Here is a 25,905-nt window from a genome sequence, read left to right as displayed (position 1 = left end):
TGTACCCTCACTGCTGCGGCGCTTCCTCTTCAGGGTTTCTGTGAGGAGCCTCAGCCCAGCTTTTGCTGGGTGCTCATGGCAACCTGTGCCAGGGCTGAGCCAGTTCCTGTTTGCTCTGAGTGCTGCACAGTGCCCACAAAGTGTCACAGCTATGGAGCCACCTCGTGCCATCTTCTGTTGAGGGGCCAAACGTGGCCCAGCAGCACACCCAGGAGAGCTAAGGGATAACGTGTCAGGCCGGTTACTGTCAAGGACCCCTGAAAGGTGACTCTCAAAAAGTCTTGCTGCTTCCTTTCAGAGGGACAAAGTTTTCTGTGGGGAAGTTTCCTAATGTTTGTTGGCAAATAGAGTGAATTCTTGAAACCATAATACTTGCATAAAGTAACTGCCTCTATTTTCAGGGGTAGTAAAAATCAGCTTTAATCTATGTCTCGGCCAACATCTTGTATAAGGAATTTAACATAAAGACTGGACAGTCAGTGTAGAATATATGACTTTTTATTTATTTATTTATTTATTAACAGACAAGTTGACACTGGAAAAGGCTGTTTCACTGATAATAGCACTCCTTAATGTGTGAAAACTCAATTTAAGGTTTTAAAAAACTAGAGACCAGCAGAGGCACTACTGCATTGCCACCCTCCTAGCATTGTTTTCATCTTCCATTCTATCCAATCACTTACAATATAATCTGAATATATGCTACTGGGTAATGACTATACATGTGTAATGTGTGCATTAGATGGAGTCAAATTTTTTCTGTCCTGAAAGTGAAAGCATAGAAAACATTTAAGAAATTTTGTCTAGAAGTTTTATAGAATTAAATATAAATTTTTCAACTTCTGTTTGATGTTAAGAGTTACTGTTAATTTCAAAGCAGCAGACTTGATTTGTGCTGGAAGACTCATTTTCTGTCCACGTCTGCAAACAATAGTTGAGCAGATACATACTTAACTCTAACAGTAGTGTCTGGAGTTTTATTTTATTAGTTTACTGTGTGGAAAGGTGTAAGACAATGTCTGTGTTTTTACCCAACGGAAAGAATTTCATCAGGAAATGTCTCCGCTCCAAATGCATCCAGGTTTTCTTTACTGCAATCAATACGGTTATTCATGGATTTCTGCTCCCAGCTCTCTCGTGGCTATATTTAACATATGTCATGTAGGAGGCTACATCGTTTTAAGAAAGTTGTTCTTGTTGTACAGATGTGTGCTGCAGCGAGGCCAGGGCTGTAATACAGCCAGAGAGCTGGGTAAATCTGTCTCCCACTCCTGTAAACACGAGCAGGGTTGCTGTGTGTGTTGGGTTTTGCTGCTGGCTGATGCCTGTTTTACATTCCTGTAGTGGCTGAAGCCAGCTCAGCAGATCATCCCTGGTGTGGGTTCAGCAGCCTCACAGCTTTGCATAAGTAATTGCTCAGATAATCTACATAGTTTGTGTAGTGCAGGAAACAATTTGCTTTTGCTGATGATGACGCCTTAGATATCTGCTTGTCGTGATGACATATCCTCTGTTGACAGAATAGATTTATTTTATTTTTCAGGAATTCTTCTGGAATGAAGTGACTGTTTAATTTTCAGTAAATATTTTCTTTTGAAGGTCAGTGGTTACACAGACACAGTTAGGAGCATCTCCACTGTTTTTGTTGACAGGGATGAACCAACGTTACATTGTGAGAAGCAAACAGAATATTGTATTTTATTTTTTCTCTCACTCATCTGTTGTGTCCAGTTGATTTTCTGTTGAAATGTGATGCTAGGCAGTAAAGATATGAGATTTAAAGCAAAGACTGCTCTCAAGATGAGTTTTGGGATTTTTGGGGTATGTATGTAGAACCCACTTCTTATGGATGCAACTACCCACAGTTTCAAGAACTTCAGTAAAGGCTGCAGATCTCTGGCACCATCCAGAGGGCATTTCCCACGTTTTAGTCAAATTCCAGTTGAATATTTGTTAATAACACTTGTAATTTTGAAGAGTCTTTGACACTTAGGCATATGGATATCATTAGTTTTGAGTGTAGTTGTCTCCTTTTGAAAACCTGAACTGTGTGTCCTTCAGTGCCAGCATTGGGGTCACCAGTTGCTTCCCACTTACATCATATATTGGGATGCCCTCCTTTCTCACATGCCTTATTAACCTGCCAGCATTACCTGCAAGAAGTCTTGTTGCTCCATTCTACAAACATGGCATTCAAACAAACAAACAAAAAAATCTGCTGTATTGCATGTTTGCTCAGAAAATGCTGTTGCATTTGGGATCTGGGGTCGATGCCTAATTGGCATAGTTTAGTTTTGGGTGGGTGTCACTTTTGTAGTGCCCTGTGTGGCTGTGCTCCCTGTGGCAAGGCAGGGGTGTGAACATTGGCACCCTGGGGCTGGTGTGACAGTATCAAACACCAGCAGAAGCTGCAAGTGTGTTTGTGGTTTTTTTCAAACAGATGTTTGAGATAGACATAGTTACCTCTGCAGTAATACGGGTTCCGGGGAGCTGGGGCTGGCACAGTCTGCCAGGCAGTGGGGGTACAGCTTGATTCATTAGAATCAGTTCTAACAGGATGCAGCTGACTAAGACAGAGAGCAAGGCCTGGCTGAAAACCAGCTTCGAGACAGTGAAATTTTTACCCAACTTTAGGTAGAAATTAAGTTAATTTTTTTATTGCTAACTTTTATTCCTCTACAGTTCTGATGTAATAGGCCAATGAGGAGTTATGATTATATTCATTTCAAGTGTCATCCCTTTAGGGTAAAGCCATATTACATGATTTTGAAAAAGAAGATAAATGCAGAGATTATCACAAAAGTAATTTTTGTCATTTCAGTTGCTCTGTTGCAGACTAGAGATTGCAGCTTGACAAGAAAATGGGGTTGCAGCCTTTTTTGAAATGCTGTCACACCTGTTTTTGTGGTAAGCCTTTGAACTTTGAAAGGAAAAGAGCCCTCAGGCCAAGGAGGTACCCCTATGATATTTTGCCATAGTATGAATTTGAAATATCTCAATTTTTTTTTCCATCAAATTGTTTTAGATTGGATTAGGTTAGAGTAATCCACTTTGTAGTAATGCTGGAAATTTGTGAAATGATCTGGTAAAAAGATTTCTGTTTTTCTTTGACCTCAGTACAAGTGTAAATCCTTGTAAAACTGTATGAGGAGGTTGCCACATCTGATGACGAAACTGCTACAGAAAGGTATGCCTGGGGCCTCACAAAGGATTGGTGGCAGATGTAAAATAAGAAATCAAGACCTGATTGCCTGAATCTGCTCTCATTTGTGTGGATCCATGTTTTCTTTTCATCAAAACAGACCTATCTCTCCACACTATCCACAGATAATACTACTTTTAGCCATTGCAGGTGGTCTCAGCAGTTTTGAAAAATTCCCATTTATTTGCCAAGTGAATGAAGAATGTATTGGAGCTGCTGGCTGGCTTTTAAAATTATGATGGAAGGGTGAGTCCAAGAGTTGGAACACTGTCAGCAGCTGATTTTGTGTGTGTGCAGGCATCATTCAACTTTCCAAAACCCAGTCACCTTCCTTTTCCTGGGTTGCCATGCCTGGTTTCCCAGCCTGGCTGTGACTGTGGGGCGAGTGAGGCAGCCCCAGCCTATTGCATGAGCTCTCCTGCAGGAGAGTCTGCTGGATACAGCTGCAAAGAGCAGCAAACCTGCTTTATAGGACCAACTCAATTCCTCATGATTTCAACTTGATCACCTGAACACTATCAACACTATTTCCTTAACCCCTCCCTTTTTTTTTTTTTAAAAATAAGATGACTAAGTCTGAAACTGGAAGTACAACTTTCATGCTTGAAGTGATATGGTTATTGCAATAAGGATTTTACTCAAAACTGGCAGTGGTTTGCATAGGGGGCATAAATTAAGCCCTGTGAGCAGTGCTGTTACCTCCCTGACATAAAAGCTATGTCAGGCACAAATACTTCCCTGCACCCTGCAAAAATCCCAAACAAGTCCTCTCCTGCTGAGCACTCTGTATAGGTTGGCTGAAGTTATTAATAAGTTGCTTATCCTTTTTATTTACTGATACATAGGCAGGCAATTTGTTGTAGTTTTGTGAGCTACACAATTCAAATTCCTCTTGGCCATAATTTTTAGTGGCAGTGTGTGTAAGATTTTAAGGAGCATTTGTATGACCTTGAGTTGGCTTCATGGTTAAGGTGGCCACAGTGTGCCAGTTCATCTCTGACAGGTGGTACCACTGGCTTCCAGCTGCTGGCTGTTGTTGAGAGGATATGAATAAGAACATGTTAATTGGTATCCTGTGAGGGATCAACTTAGCTGTGTTATTTTTGTTTGAAGCAGAGTAAGACCTTTTGCATTACATATTAAAGTGTAGGAGGGCTTTGCTTCTTTTTAGCTGGAGATCCTTTTTATCAGTTTTTACTTTCAGAATACTTCACGATGACATACCTCAGACTTCTGCTCATTCTGATAGTCACACCTGGCAATAAAAAAAGACTTGTAAATTAGGTTGCTTGCCTGGCATCACAGCATCTCTTTTGCATCTGATCAAACTTTTAAGCACTCGGCCAAGCAGGATGGGGTATCTCTTGGTCTGCTGACTAGATTGGGCTTGCCTTTGGTCCCTTTGGGAGCAAAACAGTGCAGCAGTGCAGAGGGCCTCTCCTCCCCCACTGCACTGTGTGCCCCCTGCATTAGTGCAGATTGCTTCCACTCCTGCCCATCTCCCTGCACCACTCAGAAGCAGCTGAATATGTTTCCAGTTACCTTCCACTGCTCTGCAACTTGTTCTTGTTGCAGAAGTTGCCCAGAGCTTTGAGCTGCTGCGGGGTTAGTTATTTCGTTTGGTTTTTTGCAAGATACTCCTGTTTCTGGGCTCATATATAATCAAATGCTGGAGGTACGTTTTTATTTTGTGGCTGTGTGTAAGAATATAAAATCAAAAGTCAGGATTTGTGGCTGCAAGAGAGACCAGCAGTGAGAATGAGGCAGGTTCCTGTGCTGTGGGGACGGAAGCAGCAAAAAATTGTATTGCCCACTTGAACCCTTTTTTACCTAGAAAAACCTTTTTTTCCTCAGGAGCCTCAGAAGTGGTGTCTCCTGGTGAGCATGGATGGTGTTACTGAGATGGTGGAGCTTTGTTGTTTGCAGCATGAACAGAGATCTATGGTTGCTTTAGCTAGAAATTAAATAGTACTGCCACTGAACTTCGTTTCTGCAAACACAGATCTTGAAACTTGAGCTTAAGTGTTTCAGTTTATAAACTTTGAACTTAGCTTACTATTTAGGCAAGATACATTGAGATATAACTATCCTATTTGCTTGCAATTGAGAATGTCAGTTATGTAAATAATTAGCAGAATTAAAAGTGAAAGTCACAAAACAAGTTCATCAGATATATTTGCTACTGTCAATCCATTCTCTGGATGAAATTTCAGCAGTGACTGATGTCAGCTCAGAAATATTTAAATATATCATAGTGCAAGATTTTAGGTCTGGTATATGTTGTATATGAGTCCGTTTCGTATTGTGAATTTGAATGGGCTTGGCTGCTTGTGTGTGTGTGTCCATTAGAAAATACTATTCAGCATCTTATGGTTGCACTAAAACTGTTGGTGGCCTCCTAAAATTGAAAAGCAAATACCTCTGTTTCATGAAGCATAGTGAAAAATTTTGGTTAGTACTTTGCAAGAACTGTAGACCAAGTGATGTGTAAACATAGTGAGACCACGTGAGAGATGTTCAGCTGGTGTGTCAGGTGTGGCTCTGTCTCAGCTGCATTTTGAGCAGCTGAAGGTTGGATCTCTGTGTAACTACCCATTTCAAGAGCCCATCTCAGCTTTCTTTGCCCCACAGGTGTTACCACGTGGGGTTCAGTCAAGTAATTTTTTTGTCCAAAAAGAAAAAAAAGCAAAGCCCTCTAACATTCACAGCTGCTTTTAAAACCCCATAATCATTATTCGTTTAATTTGGCCAACACCCTCTTTAATAATCCTGAGCATTAACGTGTCACTCTGGTCTCTCCCAGGTGAGAGCAGCTGGACAAGGAGCCCTGTCTCTCTGCCCCTGCCTCCCTGGGAGCTGCAGGGGCAGCTCTGCTCCTTGGCAAACACACTCAATGGGCTTCTTTCACCAAAGTGTAAAACTTGGCTGCGAGGCAGCTTTGGAGAGACACACGGGCCCTGCTGCTGCACAAAGCAAATTGTTGCTCCTCAGGGAAATAACAGAGTTGGAGCTCTGGTGCCAAATGTTGTAGGATGCCGGCACAGCGAGCGTTTGCATTCTGAGGGATCTCTGCCTTGCCATTAACAAGGACTGATTGTGCAGGAGGAAAGCATTTGCCTTCAAGACCTGTTCAGCTGTGAGCAGAATTGCCACTACAGTTTATTCATTGCCTGATCCTTTTTTTTTTTTTCCTCAGACACCATCAGCTGGCATACTTGGCATTAAATTGGAAGGAATTAGTTTGTAGTAGATTGCTGTAAAGTGATATAATAATCTCCCTGCTCAGTAAAAGTCTGATTTATATGGCATTGTTTTCATCCCAGGATGTACATGTGAAAGGAAAGAGCATTCTAATTGCTTTTACATCCCATGCAGTAAGAAAGTGGATTTTGGAGAAGTTAATGCAAAAAGCAAAGTTGTTCAGTAGTTAAAGGTATTTATAAAGTGCTAAGCATTTTACAAAATACCCTTTTTTGGGTCCTGAGTTGGTGACCAACTCACGTTATTGAAAGTAGAGCTCTCTTAAAATTGCATCTTTATTTTTTTCATCAGGCTAAGTCTTTCTTACAGCTTTCACAGTTATTGAAGGCACAAAGGATATGCTTTGGTGAATTCAGAGAAAGGTTTTCAAAGCTGTTGTGATGTGGAATAGGAAGGAAAATAATCCAGTCCATCTGACGTTGTGTGAGAGTATTGGTTAGAAAAACATTGCAGTGTGTCTCCAGGTAGAAAGGGTGTGAACATCTTGAATATTCAGTTACTACAGATTAATGCTTTGAAACGGATTTGAAGTGGAGATTTCCATGTCTCTGGGTGGAGTGAAGGATTGGAGCCTCTTAATGAATGGTAAAGCGTTTTGGGTGTGTCAGAGTAGTGCTGCAGCACATCAGCGTTTCAGTGTGTCTTTTCCAGTGTTCAGGAAGAGTAATTCTTCCTTTCTTCTGAAGTGCCTTTCTCCCCTGGGTCTTGCTGAAGCACATTTCAGTGAAGTACTTATCAATTGCACGTTTCAAACCTTATTTTGTGGTATTTTTATCTCTTCATCAGTGAACTCCTCATCTGGATGTTTCATTACTTCCAGAAAATCGTGGCCAGGGTTGGTAAGAGCCAGACCACCCTGGCCTCTGCTTCTGTCCTGAGGTCTGTCTGCAGGTTTTGGCTTTTACTTACAGTACTCTGAGTCATCTCACTTCAACATTGTAACTCCTTCTTTTTAGGGTTTTATGTATTACTTTCCCTCAGCTAGCAATCAAAAACTCAGAGGCTCATTTCCTTGCTTCCTTTTTCGGAAATGAGTTGTCTTTTTTAGCAGAACTTGAGAATAAGGCTCATCCATTACTATTTAAAGATCCTGCTTACCACATGTTAAGGAAGGTCATGAAGTTTCTTAACCTTCAGTCCATTAAAACAGCTCTAAAGGGCTGTGCATTAATTACATTTTTGCTTAGCTTAGTACAATGGTATTTATTGCTCACTGAGAAAGCCTTGCCTTAGATAATATGAGCTCCATTTCAGATGCCCGGGACAGGTTTCCTCCTGGTCATTAAGGAATGAATGAATGAATGGAGAGGATGTGTTTAGTTCCTTTCAAAAATACCTGTTTAAAAAAAGCCAATGATTGCTATTCTGATAATCCTTTCTTTACAAACCTACTCACCACATCCTCCCCAACTCAGATCTGGTGACTTACTCCTTTTTGTTCAAATTAAAAACATACCAACTGGGCCAGTCAAATTCTGATATGATACAGATATGATACATGATATGGCATGAGCAGTGTCAGCTCACACATACATACATGAGCAGCTAGCTCATATTAAGTAGATTTCTGGTTTATTTTCCCTGAAATTTTCAGCTTATTTTCAATCAAAATAGTAAGAATACATTAAATGTCTTTTGTTTTAAGTGTATTAGTAGTCTTTTCAAAACAAATAAAGCCGTTGCCTTAGGAAGAACTGAACACTGTTGATTACACTGACAGATTTTACTGTGAAAATTTTGTATTTTAAGTCATTCAGTAGCAAAAAGTTCCTTATTATCTCTGTAAAAATGCAATTACTCTAGGGGGGAGATAATGTTGAAAAACTGCACTATATTTCAAATACAGGAATCTTGTAATTTCTAGTTTGAGAGGTGTTTGGTATACATTGCCTTTACTTAAAGGAACTATTGCTCACGGAAGCTACCAACAGAATGAGTGAAGGTATGTTTCCTCTTAGATAAAATTGAATTTCCTATCTGCAGCCCAGCAGTCACCTGTCAGTTGCAGAATAGTTAGAATGAGAAACACCTTCCTTTGATTTTTATTTTTTTGGTCTGAAACACTTGTGTCTGGTATAATATTGCCATTAGCAATGTAATGTTCAGTAAATTATCTGCCTCTGACAGAGCAACGGTGTTTATTTATGCTTTAGATCACTGATGGTATCTTCAAGAAAAGAGATATTGTATGTGTAGCAATTCTGTATGGTTTTTTTTACTCCTAAGCCTGGATGATCGGTCTGCACTCTTCTCATAAGTGCTGGTTTGTTCCAGCAAGTGGGAAACTTTTCCTTGTGCTTGCATCTGCAACTTCCCTTTACGGTTTCCCAGTTTACAGTTTCCATGTTGATTTACTTTAATATTTCATGTCAGAAACGGAAGTATGTACTCTTCAGTTTTAGTTAAAAATCAAACAAGCAAACAAACAAAACCCACCAAAAAACCCAAACCAACCAAACAAAAACAAACAACCAAACAATGAACCCAAACCCCTCCAAAACTGGTAACTCTTGCTTGATCCAGGTGGCCAGGAAAATACCAGGCTTGTGTTCAGACTCCTCCCCGTTAGCTTCAGTTGTTTTTTAAAGGCAAATCATGGTTCCTAGGACATTAAAAATAACCCCATATTTCTCTGTGAGCGTCCCACAACAGTTATGTGTTTGGACACTGAAAATTTTGCATGAAAGTTGAGAATAAATTGCTCATCTTGTAGGTCCCTTGAAACAGGACTCATTGTAATCATAACTCACCTAGTCCTTTTAACCCTTACTTTCTGGTAGCTCCTAGCCTTTCAAAAATGAAAATCAAACTGTAGGAATGACCCCCCTGACATGAGATTGAGCCCAGAAAAGGGAGAAGTGCTAAACACACAGCATGAAGCCCACTGGGAATTTAGCACTTGCTTGTTTCTTCTGTGGAAGGTGCTCAGATACAAATGGCTGGCTGTAGAAATCTGTGATAGCCTTATGTGACAATTCCTGCTTCCAGGAAATAAAATACAAGGGTTTATTTTTTTTCTGTGTGCTTTGTCCAGAGGGATGGCCGTGCAGGGTGGCACGGGCAGTTGTTTCTTTTCATCTGTTACGTGTCAGAATGAAGAGCATGATCCTGTACCAGCCTCTTCTCCTGTTAACAGCAGTGCTCTCTTTGGAGTTTGTGGAGTATCAGCCTATGAAATTCTGTCCTCTGGGAGTTTGGGATGAACTGCCTTCATCCATTCTGCCTTTAGTTCTAGCCTGAGTTTTTCTGTGTGGCTGAGATGAGGACTGTGATGCTGGGAAACACTCTTGAAAAAATTTCTGGAAGTTGTTCTTCCTGTATTGTCATATTTTTTATTTCCACTGTACTAATTCACTGTCCCAGATTTTGGCACTGACTGCTGACAGAAAGTGCACAGAGCCCATTTTTGTGGCCAAAGGGCACACTGAGTGCCAGAGGAGTGAGTCCTGTACCTTAATGTTCAGTGATATCATCTCAGCGGATGTCTTGGCAATGAAGGAGTTCCTCTCCCAAACAATGATGTGCTGTCTGCATCCCCTCCATCTGCATGCTGTTATGAATGTTGTGTGTTTTCCTCCACAAACTGAAAGGAAGTTGTACTTTCACAAGAACCTACTTGCCTTTCATTCCATAAGGACGAAGATTTGTTTTGTTTTGTTTTCTTGACTGGGTCAGCAATTATATCCTAAAAAGGATATGCCTGCAATGATTAAAATGAATTAGCCAAGATGTTTATCAAGCTACTAAAGCCATGAAATCATACAGTTAGTGGTGAAGCAGTAACAGCAAGTTGGTCTTTCATCTCAATAATGTACAGATTTTTCATTCAGAGAAGTAGAACAGAGAGTTAAATTCTTGAACATAGGGGTAACTCTATAATAAAAGCCTCGAGTGACCAGTGTGTTTGTAAAGGTGTATATTTGCACAAGCAAATTTGCAAAATTGAGAAACCCTGTCAATAGTGGAATAATTCTGCTCCCTTTCAGAGGTGATGACAGAAGCTCTTAGCCTGCGTGCTGCACACTTGTAATTAGATGTGCAAACGAGCACTGTCCAGGCTCGGTAACTTACTGCTGGAGTGCTCAGAAGGGAGCTTCTTCCTATGGAATGTTCTTCTTAAACTGTGTTTCTATTATTCCACAAAGCTACAGCTCTTAAAAATGCAGTCAAGTCAGTAGGAGACAAAAGAGAAATAGATGGAATTTCAGATAGAAATCTAAAGTCAGTTTTAAATGCTTCTTGTGATGTCCCTCTGTCTCTTGTAACCTGTGCTGTGCAGGAGCTTTGCACCTTAAAGCAGGGTAATATGAAGTTTTATTAGTGTAGATACAGGCCAAAGGCTGAGCCCCTGTGGCTAAATTAAATGCCTATTTTTCTATCAACCATGACTTTCTCTTACATGGAGGTTATATTCCTCTGTGTCAAAATATGTTGATATCCTCATGGCATGTCTTCTGCTCTCAGTATATTGTGGCTCTGATCTCCTTAAGTAACTTATATTTATTTAGATGTACTATTACAGGTTTTACAGAGAGCCTGTATCAGCATGTAAATTCAGCCTTCAACCTCCACCAAACAAGATACTATAGAGGAAAACCTTTCAGCATTGGGTTCTAGATGCAACAATAGGGTACTTGTTTATATGGTTTTTCAGGCTGCATTTAGAGATGCTAAAAGTGTAGACAGATTTCAAATGATGATTTAATTGTTTACAAGTGAGTGTTTTCTGCAGCATACAAAAGAGATGAACTAATCCCCAAAGGCTTTTTGATATAACTCGAACAGATGATTTCCTGACATTGTTATATATCCTGGTTTAAGGCAATGAATAATTAGCTATTTAAGTTTAAAAAAAAATACCTTGAGAACTAGATGTCAGCTGAAAAGCTGTCAGTAAATTTGGAACAGCTTTGCATGTCAAGTTGATTATAGCAATGAATAAAAGGAATTAAAGGAAAATGAACCATGCAGTGTGCAGTTTTTTAACTTCAGTCTCCCCACAGTTTCTCCTGTCTCATTCTCCAGATTCCTAGGGTGCTTGTGATACTATCAAGCTGAGGAGTTCCCTTTCACAAAATCCTTTCCTGTGGGCAACTCTTTCTTATTATTTACTCCTCTTAGTAAATGTGCAGTCACTTGAAACTTTACATTCAAGGATTTCCCCCCTCCAGACCCAAGTGCCATTAATAACATCTTTTGTCTGACTTCCTGAAATATGGAAAGCCACTTACTGCACAGCTTCAGTTCTAGGCAACTGCCTGGCATCAGGCAGGCAGCTCAGCTGAGGACAGCAGGTTCTCCTCCCCTGCACATCCAGCAAGATGCCATGTTTATCCTCCAGTAACAGAGATTATTTTATGTTTTCTAAAGTGCATGGATACAACAGAGCAGGTGCTAGGTCTGACCTGAACTGTTTGCAGGCTTAGTGGCATAGTACTAAGTGAATTGCAATAAAGAGTTGTGGGGCCTTTTTAACAAGAGCATGAGTTTGGTTTTGTCTGTGGCTGTGCATAAAAGGGACATACAAGCTAATTAAGGTCTTACAAATCTGTTTCATTTAAGCAGGTGAATTAATGTTCTCTGAATTATTCAGCTTGAAAGTGCAATTGGCATCTGTACTAAAGTTAGGAATCTAGATGGGCTGAAATCCTGACACCTACACGTGGGGAAGCAGTACTGACTGCAGCGATGGACTAGAGAGACTTCAGGAGGAACTGTGAGACTCGTATTCCACGAGCAATTGTCACTGTGGCATCTGAAGGCCAGTGCAAAATGGAGCTGCTGTAGGGCCATCTGGATGACAATTTCTGTCTACCAACACAGAATACCTGTCTGATATGTTGCAGTGGCAGATTCTGCCTTTCTGACGTCATCTGGACTGTAGTGAGCCAAAGCAGTGCTGGAAACCTGTTCCAAAAGAGCGAGGGAGCCTCTCCTGGCAGAGGCAGATGTGCTGTGTATGAAGAGATGGCTTCTGGAAACTAGACTGGAGGTGGTCTGACAGCAGTGATGCACAGAAGAAGGGCTGGAGGGGAAGGAGAAGAATGAAAACCTGGAAATTAAGGATGGGTTTGAGAGGTTCCTCACTGACTGCTTCCCCATTCAGGCGGTGAGCAGCAGTGCCTTTGCTTTGCACTGCATGTTACTGTAACCCTTTCTTTTGCCTGTGACTGTTCCTTGCCATATCATTTAAATGTGTGATGTAGAGCAAGGTTTGTTTAAGAATGCTTTAAAATCATTGGGATTGGGAATTAATAAGTGCATGTCCCATTTTAGTACACCCGTGTCGACCTCAGTTGGTCCTGTTGGAAAGAAACCATCGTTTGGGGCTGCAGTAATTTTCCTACTGATGCAGCATAAATACAGTGACAGTGTACACCAGTATAGCCATACAAAGGCAAGCTCCTACAGTGTATTACTAAGTACTTGGCTGTTTATGAGGGGCTTAATGGCATCACATGAATGGATTGGTAGCTAAATGAAGGATTGACGAAGCTAATCTCTGTGAGAATCCTCTTTAATGAGTTAATGAGGTGTTCTTATGGGCTCCCTGCACACACAGATGCTAATGAGAGTTTTTCCAACTTACCAAGTGATGAAACTTGGATCTGCATCCAGGCTGATAATAAAAATGATGGATAGGTTCTGTTATTTGGGAAAAATATGTTTTAGTTCTGGCATGAAAACTGCAGAAGGGAGCCAAAACTGCTGTTCTACCTGCATATCCTTTATCTTTTATTGTAGCTTAATGATTAAACTCAGTGTCTAGTGCTAAACCCTCAGTACTTCCAAAGCTGAAAATCAGCAGGTGTACTTAAAAAACAAATTATTTATTCCAGCCTTTAAAGATCAGTGTTACCAAATTCCGTGTTGAAAAAAATAATTCAAAATTTTTCAAACCATTGTTTATTTGGGGTTTTTTTGTTTGGTTGTTTTTGTTGTTGGGTTTCGTTTGTTTGTTTTTGAGTTTTGTTTTTATTGTGGTGCTCGTTGGTTTTGTTTGGTTGGTTTGTTTGGGTTTGTTTTTGTTTACTTAAAGATTGGAATGTAGTAAGTTTATGCAGAGGAAGTGTCCGGTCCTAAATTGATTTATCAGGGACTTTAATCCATAAAACCACAATTTTTGAAGCTATACTGGGGAAATGGGGAAAACACATCTTGGTGGGTTTTAAGGCATTGTGTTATTTGTAGCGATGGGATTTTTTAAATTCTTTCTTTCCGGGCTGTGTTTGAACGGGAGGTCTCAACCTGGTTGCTGTCAGTGGCCTCCTGCACACCTGACACCTGCCAAGGGCTGCATTGCTGCCACACGTCCTGTTTGACTCTGGGGAAAGGGAAAGTTGTTTATTTGGAGGAGATGCTGTGCACTGTGTGGGGCTGTGGTTGGATGAGGGGATGGATGATGGGCGGCTGTGGCTGGAGCGTGTCTGATCTGCCTGCCAAGGATCTGGGGGCAGTATCCAGAAGGATCTGGGGGCAGTATCCTGATGCTGGACGTGTCCTCTTCACTTTCCAGCAGGCTTGCACCCGTCAGACACAATCTAGCTTTAATGCAATCATCAGATTTCACTGGCGTGCTCTTTAATCCTTGTTCCAGGTCATTAATGAATTTGTTCAATATGACCTCCCCTCAGCTCAATACAGTGCCGTTTATCATTATCATTTGTTTACAGTCCTGCAGCCAGTTCTCAATTCCAGTGCTGTGCTTGCCCCTTCCCCAGTCTTTTTGAATTAATTTTTCAATTAGGATTTCGTGAGACACAGATGCTGTCCTAAAATCCAGAAAATATGACCTCCACTGTGTTCCTTTAATCCACTCTCTCTGTAACTCTATCAAAGAACAAATAAAGCAATTAAATTTGTCTGGCAGGCTTTATTCTGTATAAAGCTATACAGGCTGCTTCTCTTTCTATTACCCTCAAGATTTTTAACTGGATTTTCTTAACAAAGCTGACTTACCTTTATGTTGTTTTTTTTTTCTTTTCTGTTCCCTTCCCCTCCTAAAAGACCTAGGGCTGCGTTCCCAGCTTCTTGGTGTCCTCAGTTTATTCTATTGAAAGATCCTGCTCATGGGAACAGCAGGATGGAAAGGCTCAGGGCATGACCCTGGCTCTGTGCCAGGCCATGCCCCTCTCAGGAAAGGCCCTGGGTGATTGCAGAAGGGTTCAGGATGGTGAAGAGCTGAAGCTGCTGCTCTTGGATGACTCCACAGCCGTGCTTTGCTCTGCCTTGAGAGCAAGGATTGCGTGGGTGTCTTTTCCTGTGTGCAGTGCAAAATCTGGTGAAAATGTGCTTACTTTTTGTTGTTATTGTTGCTGGGGTTATGCCAACACCACTTAAGCTGGCCCACCACTGTATCTCTCTCTTTTCCCAGTGCTTTGATACGGATTTCCAGCTTGATTACCTGTGATAGCTGCAAGTGAAACTCGCAGCCCTTGTGCTGACTGGCTGACTTGTGTTCACACCGGGGCAGTGCCTGACTCAGCTTTGAAGCTGGCCGTGCCTGAAGTCTGTTCTCTTGAGCTGTTCCTTTAACTTTTGAACGCGTTCCTTTCTTGTGGTAACTGGCTTGTCTGGAAACTTTAAATGAGCCTGATCTTTGAATTCAGTCACAGCCTTCCTGCTGATTTTTTTTTAAACCATGCCCTGTTTCATGTAATACTCTAGCAGACTGTTCTCGTAACAGATGATGACTGGAGTGGTTGTCAGCCAGGACATTTTTTTCCTTTAAATGCAGTGCTTATACACTGAACTGAATTAATGTCTCCTTCTGAGTGCTTTTTTATATAGCTTTTTAAGACACTTGGTTATTCCATAGACTTCTCTAGCTCTATTAAAATAGTGCATAAGAACATGTATCATTTTTCTCTTTTCTTTTGCCTAGAACTAGAAATAACCCACATCCATGAGTGCACTTATACCCAGGCTGTACCTCCTGGGGTGCCCTCTTGGAGGCTTCCATAATAGCATCTGCTGGGGGAAGAAGTGGGCATGAAACCGGAGTTCACAGCAGCGAGGAGTTGTGGGGTTTTCAGAGGTGAGGTTGGGCTTGGGGGGGAAAGATCTTTTTCAGTATCATCCAGTACACTTTGCTGTCTCTAAACAGCCCAATTATATTAATCCAGGAGATTAGCATTCCTTGTCTTTTTACACATTTGCATTTCGTGCTGAAGTTAATTTACTGCCTGAAACAAACTGTGCAGTTTGTTGGGACGACTCAACAATGCAGCAAAGCCATTGCTCCTGCCAGCTCTTAATAAATTATTAAGGAAGGCAGGACAGTTGACCCTTGCTCTGAGTCAGTCAGATCATCATTCTTAAGCACAGATTCGAAAAGTGGTGTCAGAGCATCTGTACTGTAGTAAGGTGTCAAGGCTGAAAGATAAGTCTACCTGGAGTTAATCAGTTAAAACATTAACTGTCTTTCGCTCGTACCTGTGAGACAGCGTGTCTGGCCTGGGGAGCTAACTTATTCAAAATGTCAAAGCAGTACTTGGACAGCAGCAGCTCCATGGTCAGACATATTTTACAGACATCTGGGAAAGCTCCCTCCTGCTGTCTGCATCTGCTGGTTTTAGGCTGAGTTTATGGCCTTGGCAGAGTTCAGGGATCTGTGCTGAGCTGGTAACAAAAGATACTTTTTCAGGTGATAAAGCCCACCAGAGATAGGGATAGTTTCAGCTTCATTTTTAACTAGAACAGTATTTAATAGACAGAAGATTCAGTCTGTGGCTTAAATGTTTGGTAAGGTGGTATGAATTTATTTTGGGTAGTGGTTTTTAGGGAGGTATTTGGGAGTTCAGGGCTATTTCTGGGCACTGACTTATTGCAAGCTAAGGAATAGTAGGTCTTGCTGTAGTTCAGGTTCTATAAATTACTATAGTCCTTTGTAAAGCTCCTACAGACAAGAAAACAGATTTATCTTTGTGGAAAAGCTTAGATTTAACTGACCTGCTCTTCGACTGCTGGATAAGTATGCGATTGTTCATTTGGGAGAAGACACATGTGCTGTGCTCCAGTCCTGGGCAGACCCTCAGCTTTTTGGCTTTGAAGGAGCTACACTGATTTATTCTACTAGCCAAGGGTTAGAGAAGTTTTTACCAAAGCCATCAGCTACTAAAGAGACTGCAGTTGCTTCTGGTGGTGTGCAGGAGACATTGGGCACGTCAGCTTTTCGACCTGACCTTTCTGTTCGGCTACTCAATATGTACCTCACCAAACTACATCAAGGTAGTCAAAGACTAAGTAGCTGTACATAGATTTCTCAAGTCTTGCTGACTTGTTTCAAGTTAAGGAAACTTGAAGTGCTGTCTTTTTCTACAGCCTGTGTTGTGGAGGAGTAGAAATTACCTGGCAGCTCAGGCCTCTTCACATTTCCAGTACTGTTATTCCAGACTTAATTTCCAAATGCTTTCTAATGTCTTTTCTTTCACGTGGAAGAACTTTCCCAGTATGGCAAAGAGGTTACCCTCCCTGCCACACTCAAGTATGTGCTGCTGAAGTTATTCAGTGGTGTGCTATTTTTGTTCTCAGTAACGTGGGTTCTCTTGACCCCTCTGTAATCCACACAGAACCCCCAATGCACTTGGACTGGGGACAAAAGCTATAAATATTTGGGGTTTTGATCTCAGATTTTGCTATTTTGTCTTGAATTTTTGTATTTCAAATGGTATCTCTGCAGAGTTCATCCTTTTCATATTTTTGCTGTGTGTGCTCCTTTCCCCTTTTAGTAGGTGTTTCAATTTTTTTTTCTTCCCACCTGCACTCCAGCCTTATTTAATCAATGTCCTCTTCTTCTAAAGGATTACAACCAATTTCAGTGTATTTATATACATTGATATATATACATTCTTACTTCTTCCTACTACTTTCCACCTGGGACACTCTCCTAGGTGTGCTGCAACTAAGGATGGTGAGAATAGCTCGAAGTATGCAGAGTAGCAGCAGGAAAACTGTGATATAGTTGCCATCACAGAAACATGGTGACTCACACTACTGAGTGCTGCATGATGGCTGTGAAATCTTCAGAAGGGCTAGTCAAGGGAGGACAGCTGGTGGGGTAGCCACCTGTATGTTAGGGAGTGTTTTGATTGTCTAGAGCCTGTGTTGTGTGCTTAAGGGTGTTGACCAAGATAGTAGTTTTATGGACCTGATCATAAAATTCTGTGTCTCAAATTTTAGTAGATGTCCTGGCTTAAGATACCCTCCCATTTTAGCAAAGCAGATGAGGAAATGATCTTGTGTAAATATATTTTCCCCCAGTGGTTTGTTTTTGGTTAGGATCGGTTCTGCAATTTGGCCACACAAACACTTCATTTGTCAAAATTAAGGGCTGGCAGAGGCCACGTGTGCTCATGTTGCTACTTAGGAACAGGTTTGTTAAGCTGTGTGCCAGTGAGACTATTAGAAGTGAGGGCACTAATTGCAGCTCAGTGGTTTGGAGCAGCCTCTGCACATTCTGGCATCCTGAGAACTCACAGGAGCTGCAGGACCACCCGGCACATTTGAGTGGGGCTGCTCCACCTCCATTGTGGCCACATCTTGTCACTGGCACCGGTTCAGAGAGGAGCCCCTGGAAGGTGTCTGGCTTCACTGTGGGAGTTCTCCCCTCTCCTGGGGCTTCAGTGTCTGCCCGTGTCATGCACGGGACTGGGAGCAGGGCTGAGACCCGAGCTGGGTCTGTACGGACACCGCGGACGTGGCTGTCGGGCAGTCGAGAAGCAGCTGCTGTCCTGCCCCAACACTGCAGTGGGACTGTGCTGTCCTGGGTTACTGCGTGACACGAGTCCTTGCTGAGGCAAGAAGAGAGCCAGCAAGCAGGGTTCAGCCTGGCCCTGCTGCTTGTCCTGGGGTCTTGCTTCATGCTACCTACATCCCTCGGTGTTCCTGCTCCTTGGAAGCTTCTGTCATTGTACGTATGCTCCATCTGCCCTCTGCTCCCATCTGTCTCTTCAATGGACACGATAAGTGTCTGTGTCTCTTTGAGATATGAAAATTCAGGTGTGTGGCTTTCAGAGCAGACAGGTTGGCTGCCCCTTTTCTGCACCATTAGTTTGTGTAAGGTGAAGTTTTATGTGCTTTGGGCTTGGCCTCTGACACTGCTTGCCTAGAGCTGGCTGCACTGGCTGGAATCCTGTCTTCACTAAATATTTGTTTCCAGACCATTGCAGCTGTACTAAGTGGTGGAAAAATTGGTATATTGATAGCACAGTAATTTCTTCCTGAGAACCTCTATTCATTTGATCAGTTTTAGTCAGGGGGAGAAATGGTGCAAATGTGCTCATTTCCAGTCTTGGCATTTCACGATCAGTCTTTCACTGAATAATTGTTCTTAACGCATCATAGGAAAGATTCTCTATAGTACTTTTCCTTTCCTCTGGCTGCCTTATGGAGGAGGAAAAAAGTCAAATAATAGCTTTTACACCTGTGTACTAGACCCTCCCGGATGTGTGTTAAGATGGCTAGCAGAAATAATAAAATTATGATTTTTGTGGCCTATCATGACAAGCTGATAATTCTATGGAATTGGTGTCTTTTCTTGAAAGGATCCTTTGCAGAGCAGTTACAGTGAGGTGCTTGGGTACATTAGTACTAGCAAGTCCTTTCTATCTTCTCCTCTTCGTGCAAACATTATTATGGAGCTTTTGAAGTTACCCCAAGACACAACAACAAAAAATTGTTCTAGTGCCAGGCAGACCACCCTGGAAATGCTCACCCTTCACAAATGTTGGTGCAGCTTCTGATGGTGGGCAGTGTGGTAAAAATCAGATCTGCAAGAGCATTTTTTGAGTGACTTCAGAACCTCCTGTCCCCTGCCCAGCAGCTCCTGTCCAGGCTCACCCAGCTCACAGGAGCACTGCCAGGAAGTCACTCTTCCCCACGTAAGCCAGCCAGCGTGTGTGAGATAGCTGGTGGTGTAGAGGCAGCTGTTAGTGTGACTTGTGTCTAAGGGTTACCATTAAGGTTACTGAACACTTCCTGGAATAAGATGCTGGGTTTTGTTGCAGGGACATGTCTGCAGGGGAACTGCATGCATTGGTGCCCCGGGTGCTGCTCCAGGGCACTTGTGCTGCCACCATCCTTACCATGCGTGGGAGGTTACCTGACTCGTGTTCCCCCTCACTAGTGGAGAGATGGCAGAAAGATGGAGAAGTGGCAGTCCAGGCAGTCCCTTCCAGTCCTGTTGGTTTTGTTTTGTTGGTTTTTTTTGTTTGTTTCTGTGAATATACACAGGTTTAGAGCCAAATTTGAGTGTAGGATAAAAACCACAGCCTGGCAGGCTAACAACCCCCTGGGTCATAAAATGAGTCAGCAGAAGAGACGAAGCCACAGTGCCCTGGGATAGCTGTAACCCTCAACTGCAAATTGTAAAAACAGCCCTGCCCACACAGGGAGCTGCTGTTATGTGGTCCTGCCTTGCAGGCAACAGAGCAATTGGAGAGGAGGTGTAAAATATCACTTTTAGGGGAATGTTTTGTGTTTTTGTCTGAAACTGTGGTTTCGTGGGAAGAAGTATTTGGTGGTGATGCTGGCATTTGTTACTGCTACTTACCTTCTTACCCTGTCCCTAACTGCTGGTTTTTCCTTCGTATCCTCCCCCTCCTGGCTTTGCTGGCCACCTCTCTGCTGTGCCAGCACAGCTCTCTTTGCCTTGTGTCACAAGCTGAGTGAAAGAACTGATTCAATTGTAAAGCGACACAAAACAAATAAATAAAACTAAAAAAAAACTTTTCAAGCTGGTTTGGTTCCCCTGTGTGTCTCAGGGTCCAGCTACACAAAAGGTGGAAAAACTGCTGCAGTTTGATGCTGCAGTTCTGCAGTGAGGGCACCTGTGACTGATACTGCTGGGGGGCCACTGCCCTGTGCCAAGGCACACACCGATCAGTGCTGCCACCAGGCACCGAGAGAAGTGAGTAGAAACAGAGAAAATAGCTCATCAAGTATAAAAAAAGCTTTTCACGTTCCTGCCACGCTCGTCAAAGCTGAACAGAGCTGCAGGGGAACTAAAAGGGCTCAGTCCTGAAGTGATGGAAGGGGTGGGGAGCAGGTTTGTCTGCAGGAGCAGGTCCAGTGCAGCCAACAGCACTCTGCTGAGTCTAAGCACTGGGCTTTCCTGCAGTCAGGCTTAGATCATGTGTGATTAGATTGAGGCATAGATTGAGTTACCATATTAAAACCTGATGTCTCTTGAAACTGTGCTAGAAAACCGTATCTTGTGGTCAAGGTCCTGAGGTTCCTCTCGTATTTCTCATATGACTTAGGAGTAGTTGGTTTATTCATCTGTACCTGAGTTCCTCTGAGTCTTCCTATCCTTTAGTTTTGTTTTGGGAAGGTTGCAATGTCTGTGAAAACATTTGTCTCTTTCTTGTATGGGAGCGAGACATTAACACTTTATGAAACACACAGTAACCAAAGCCCAGACCAGAGCTGCTGTTCTCAGTGTCACCTTTCAATAGTAAACAGTCTTATCCTGATCGATCTTTAAAGGTAATTAATGTGTCGTGCTGTTAATACAGCACTGTCATACTGTTCACACTCCAGTTCCACTACAGATTTCATTTGATCACAAGCACTGGAGATTAATGATTCATAGCACTTGAAAAATGGCAGTCTGAAATTTCAGAGGGGACGATTGCTGACATCCCCAGGGTTTAAGTATCCCAACTCTTGTGGTACTGTGTCAGACTGCTGAAAACTGGTAGAACTTAAGTGGAACAAATTCAGACCAAGCAAAACTTGGCTCAGAGTGGTGCCACTTGTTCTGCTCTTTGTTCCTAAGCGTTTCCATGTGTAAATGTGAACGAGTGATAACTTTGGTCTTTGACTCAGACTCTTCATTAGCAGTTAATAATCAATGAGAGCAGGCAGGTTGGACAAAGCACAGAGGTTGTGCCTTAAAAGTGTGTACCTTCATCCCTCACATGAGGGCTGTTCCTGTGCACACTGTCATCCATAACCATCAGGATGTACTTCAGGCCATGCACACGAGCTGGAGGAGAATGCTGGGATTTACCCAAATGGGACATTTATTTGGCACTGGTGATAGGCAGATGATTTTAATAACATGCCTCTTTCCTACAGTAAGAGTAAGAGTCTTTCTTCTAGGTTGCTGACATTTAGCTTGAATTTTAAAACTGTTTTTTGCAGTTGAAAACTGAATTTGACTATGTTTATGTCCTCCCTCCTTCACCCTTCCCAGCTTCCTTATTGCCTTGCTTAAAGAGGAGAATTGGGATGCATTCTCTGCAGTTGTGGCTCTGAGAGCTGTCCTGAGTGTGGTACCTGTAACTGCATGAGTGAAACAGAAAAGCAGCTTGATAGGCCCATGCTGATCCATCATCATCACAATGGGGAAATAATGCCATTCAAAACATGGTTTGTGTTTACAACTTTCTTCAGTCTGGAAAGCTTTTGAAATTAGAAATTACCATAAGAAATCTTTTCTGTTCAGCAAGTATTGGACTTTGTTTGCCTGGCTTTTAAATAGTCTGAAGCCTTATCTTTTGCAGGAATCCCCTAATCTTTCCAGGATGTTTTATACATACAGTAGCTACTTCCTCTTATAGAAATATTGTCAGTTGGAAGTGAACAGTACATGTTGAAAAAGCTTTTGTCTGCAATCAAATTGGCACCGACTGAGAAAATCCAGATGATCTCCCAAAGGGGAGCCTGTGCAGCTGGGCTGTTCTTTGTAACAGTAGTATTTTGCTTTTTATTTAAACATGTTTTGTATTCTATCTGACATGCACACCTGCCAGTATTGTGATCTTCCTGCTATGATAGAAATCTGAGTGGGGCCGTGTGGGACAATGTTGTGACCAAACTAGCATTGCTTGGAGTCCAGCTGCAAAACAGATGAGTTTGTCCCCGCCAGGTCTGGTAGAGAAGAGCTGTGAGTGCTGCCATCATTTGTTTTGGAGTAAGGTCACCCAAGGATGAGAGTCCTCTCACCTCCACTCTCACCTTCATATAATTCCCCCCCTCCAAGCTTAGCTGATGACGTGATATTGGGATTTCTCTTTTTTCATTGGATTTCCTTCCAGTCTTGATACCATTTGGCCAGCTGTCAAATAATGTCTACTACATCTGTGTCGTAATGGTCCTCTGGTGTTAAGTGTAATCTTTCACAACTTGTTGTAAGTTAGCAGTGTAACAGGTAGTCGTGGACTTTTTCACCTGGGCACACTGTGGTCCCTGGTTCATAACTTGCTGAGTGGAGGAAATGTGTATCAAAGGTTTCAAGGCCAGTTTCCTCCTTAAATTTTTTTTCCTGGTTTAATAGCTTGGTTTTTCATTAGTATACTTATGTTGATTATTTTTTAAAATGCTGCTTTATAGGCATAATTAAAAGTAAAAGGAATATATAGTTTCTTGGAAGAAAGCCAGATTTTTTCATTCTGTTCTGTGATTTAGCCAGAGTGAGAATCACAATGACTCAAAACTCAAAATTAATCTCAGGAGCCTGATAATCTGATAGACAAGAATTTACTAAACTAAAAGTTTAGACAGATGTGATGGATTTAAGAGGAAGCACCACTGACCTGCTTCCACTCTGTTAGGCTTTCCAATTAAACAGGATGTAGAAACCAGACCTTGCAGAGGTCCTGGACCAGCAGGACTGAGGTTTTAAATGTCCCTTATCCTTTAAAAGATGTTTCTTTAAAGATTTTGCTTGAGTGCTAATTCTGGAACACTAATGTTGGAGTCTCCTATAGGGCTGTTATCTCTTTCTAACCTTTTAATTAACAAGCTAAATAGACAATTTTTGTGCTTTTGTGTTTAGAAGCTCCTTAATGAGGTTTGAATCCTCTGGCCAAGCTAAGTTAAGAGTTCAGATTTTGACACCAAGGAAGATGCCAGACTGCAGAAAGTGCACAGTGCACTTGCATTATAATGAGCAGAGCTGGAGAGAGACATTCATCAAGATAAAATATTAATGGAAAACAAAATAACCACAGCTAACTGCAGCTGTTGGGAGGAAAAATTTTACCAGGGATGTGGCCAATCCTTTCGTCATCAAATCCTGATCAACTTTCTGAAAAGGTTATAATGCCTTGAAATTACAAGAGAGCACCAGTCAAATATTAATCTCTCAGAACACCGTCCTTTCCACTATTCCAGAGTAATGGCTGTTTCTGTCTGCTCTCTTTGTAGATGGAACCTCCTAGTCCCTACACCAGCTTGGAGACTCAGGTTAGTACTACCCCCCATCCCACTGCTTTCTTACAAGAGACACTCAAAGAGAGGGCTGGTCTGGTGCTGCCCTTCATATCTATGACGTTAACCCTGCTGGTGTCCCTAGAGAAGGTGCAACTGTAGGAACTGTAGCCACAGCTCCTGACATGACTGACTGGGCAAGGAGAGAACCAGGCTCTCAACAGGAAACAGTAGATACAGCTGGACAACAGAATTGACTTGTATAAATCAGAAGAGAGGATGCAGCCCTTAAGGCAGTGTGAGCATCCTTTCATGGGATTCTCATTTCTTTTTGTATACTCCATTTCCTAGCTGTTTTTCTGATTCCTGCTGCTTGTGTGTTCCTCTCAAATACTGTTGTGCTGCTGATTTTTTTCTTTAGACATTACAATGAACAGTAATGAATCTGTGGAGCTGCCTGCCACTAGAAGGTCAAAGTGACAGAAGGGATTTTACAAAGTCACTGATGCTTTGATTTGTGTTTTCTAACAAGGCAGCATCATTGATTTCCATTCTCGCTGATCTTTGGGAGACAGCAAAGGCAATGGTACTTGCATACTGAAGATGAGTGTTTATTCAGAACACATTTCCAATGCCCCTTAGTGACTGCATAAATATTTCTACCTTTGTCTTCTGCTGGCCTTTCTCTGGGGAAGGCTTTTGGCTGTTTTGTTATTTGTTTCAACAAGCCTACTACATCTATTTTATGGACCTCGTTTTGGAGCCAAGCCTTTGTGAGTCAAAACTGGCAAGGAAGGATCACACAAAGTTTGTTATACACAGTGGCACTATAAAATGGTATCAAAACACAGAGTGCATAATAAAGTACGGATCTGTGTATGATGTAGAACTACAAATATACAGTAATAAGGAAGACCTTATTACTGACTTAAAATAGTGTAAGAACATGAGTTTGTGTCAGTGAAGGTGCAAGGGGAGAATGCACAAGTGAGTATGAGCAAGAGAACTTCTCACTTGGAGGAGAGGGGAGTGGCAAGGAGATCATCAGCTCCAGCTGGTACAATGCTCCAGCTGCTGCACATTATGGCTGAGGTGATGCCTTCAGCCCCAGCACAGGAATTCCTTGCCCTACCCTGCCAGTCTGCATCTTCCCTGACCTGCATGTCCTTCGCTCTTCTGACCTGTTACCTCCTTGCTAAAGCTGTCAGTGCCCCCAAAAGTTGCTGTGTTTTCAAGGGGCCTTAATATTTTTTAGGGTCAGGGAGGGCATAGGCACATTGTTTAATAAATAAGAAAGGTAGAAATTAAGGGTATGCTCTTAAATGTTGGTACGTCTTTCAGTGTTACTGAAAGCCACATCCACTTCTGAATCCATTTTCTGTAGAAAGCTGATTACTTCTGAGGTTGCAATACATGAGGAGATCCAAACCCAACTTCTTATGGGCAATGCACTTGTGTCCCAAAGTGTCCTAGACTGGGAGCTCCTCAGATGTAGGAGCTGAGACCAGACAGGTATCCTGGAGAGCAGAGGGAAGAGCCTTTCTCTCTCTGAGAGGTGGAAGTAAATCTGGGTATCACAGCTGAAGTTCAGGGTGCAACTTTGCTTACTAGGAATATATTTCTCTTTGCCTGAAGAGGTTAAAAGCATTCACATTAACAGTGGAAAGTTGTTTTATATCCTGACTAAGAGGTTAGCAGTATGAACTGCAAGTGTCTCTGTTTTCTCTGCTGTGAAAAAGCACTTTGAGAAAAATAACATCAGCAGCTTTAACATTTTACAGACTTGAACAGGATGTTAACTCAGTTAGTAAAAAATCTCCAATTTTGCAGAAGTTTCCTGCATGCTTTATTCCCTTTCTTTTTATATGGGGACAGATGGGAGCAGAGGGTTGCACTGCATTCCTTTGAGTAGACTGGTGAGCAACTTCTCTGCTTTGGTGGTTTGCTGCACAGTCTTGGGATGAATCAGCTCATTTGGGAGTTTTTCTCCACTGCCCTCTGGTTTCCTGTCTCGGCTTGGTTTGGTTGGTATTTTGAATGTTGACATTTCAAGCCCATGCTGTGCTCTGGAGGCCTTCTCATGAATTTTTCATATAATTTCCCCTCCTTTCTCTAGTCTTTCAATCAGCTGTACAGCTGTTGAAAATTTTACAGGTATGGCTTCTAAAGAGAGAATGGGTACTCTTCCAACCTGCTCAGCTTCAGCAGATCTCTTTGAACTCCCTTATGCAGATATATTTTGGTTTGTGTATAAATGAACAGAGGAAAGCATTGACTTGAGAGCT

Source organism: Manacus vitellinus, unplaced genomic scaffold, assembly GCF_001715985.3.
Source record: "Manacus vitellinus isolate BGI_N305 unplaced genomic scaffold, ASM171598v3 scaffold_12_pilon, whole genome shotgun sequence".
NCBI classification, from domain to species: Eukaryota; Metazoa; Chordata; class Aves; order Passeriformes; family Pipridae; genus Manacus; species Manacus vitellinus.
This window is presented reverse-complemented; position numbering follows the sequence as displayed.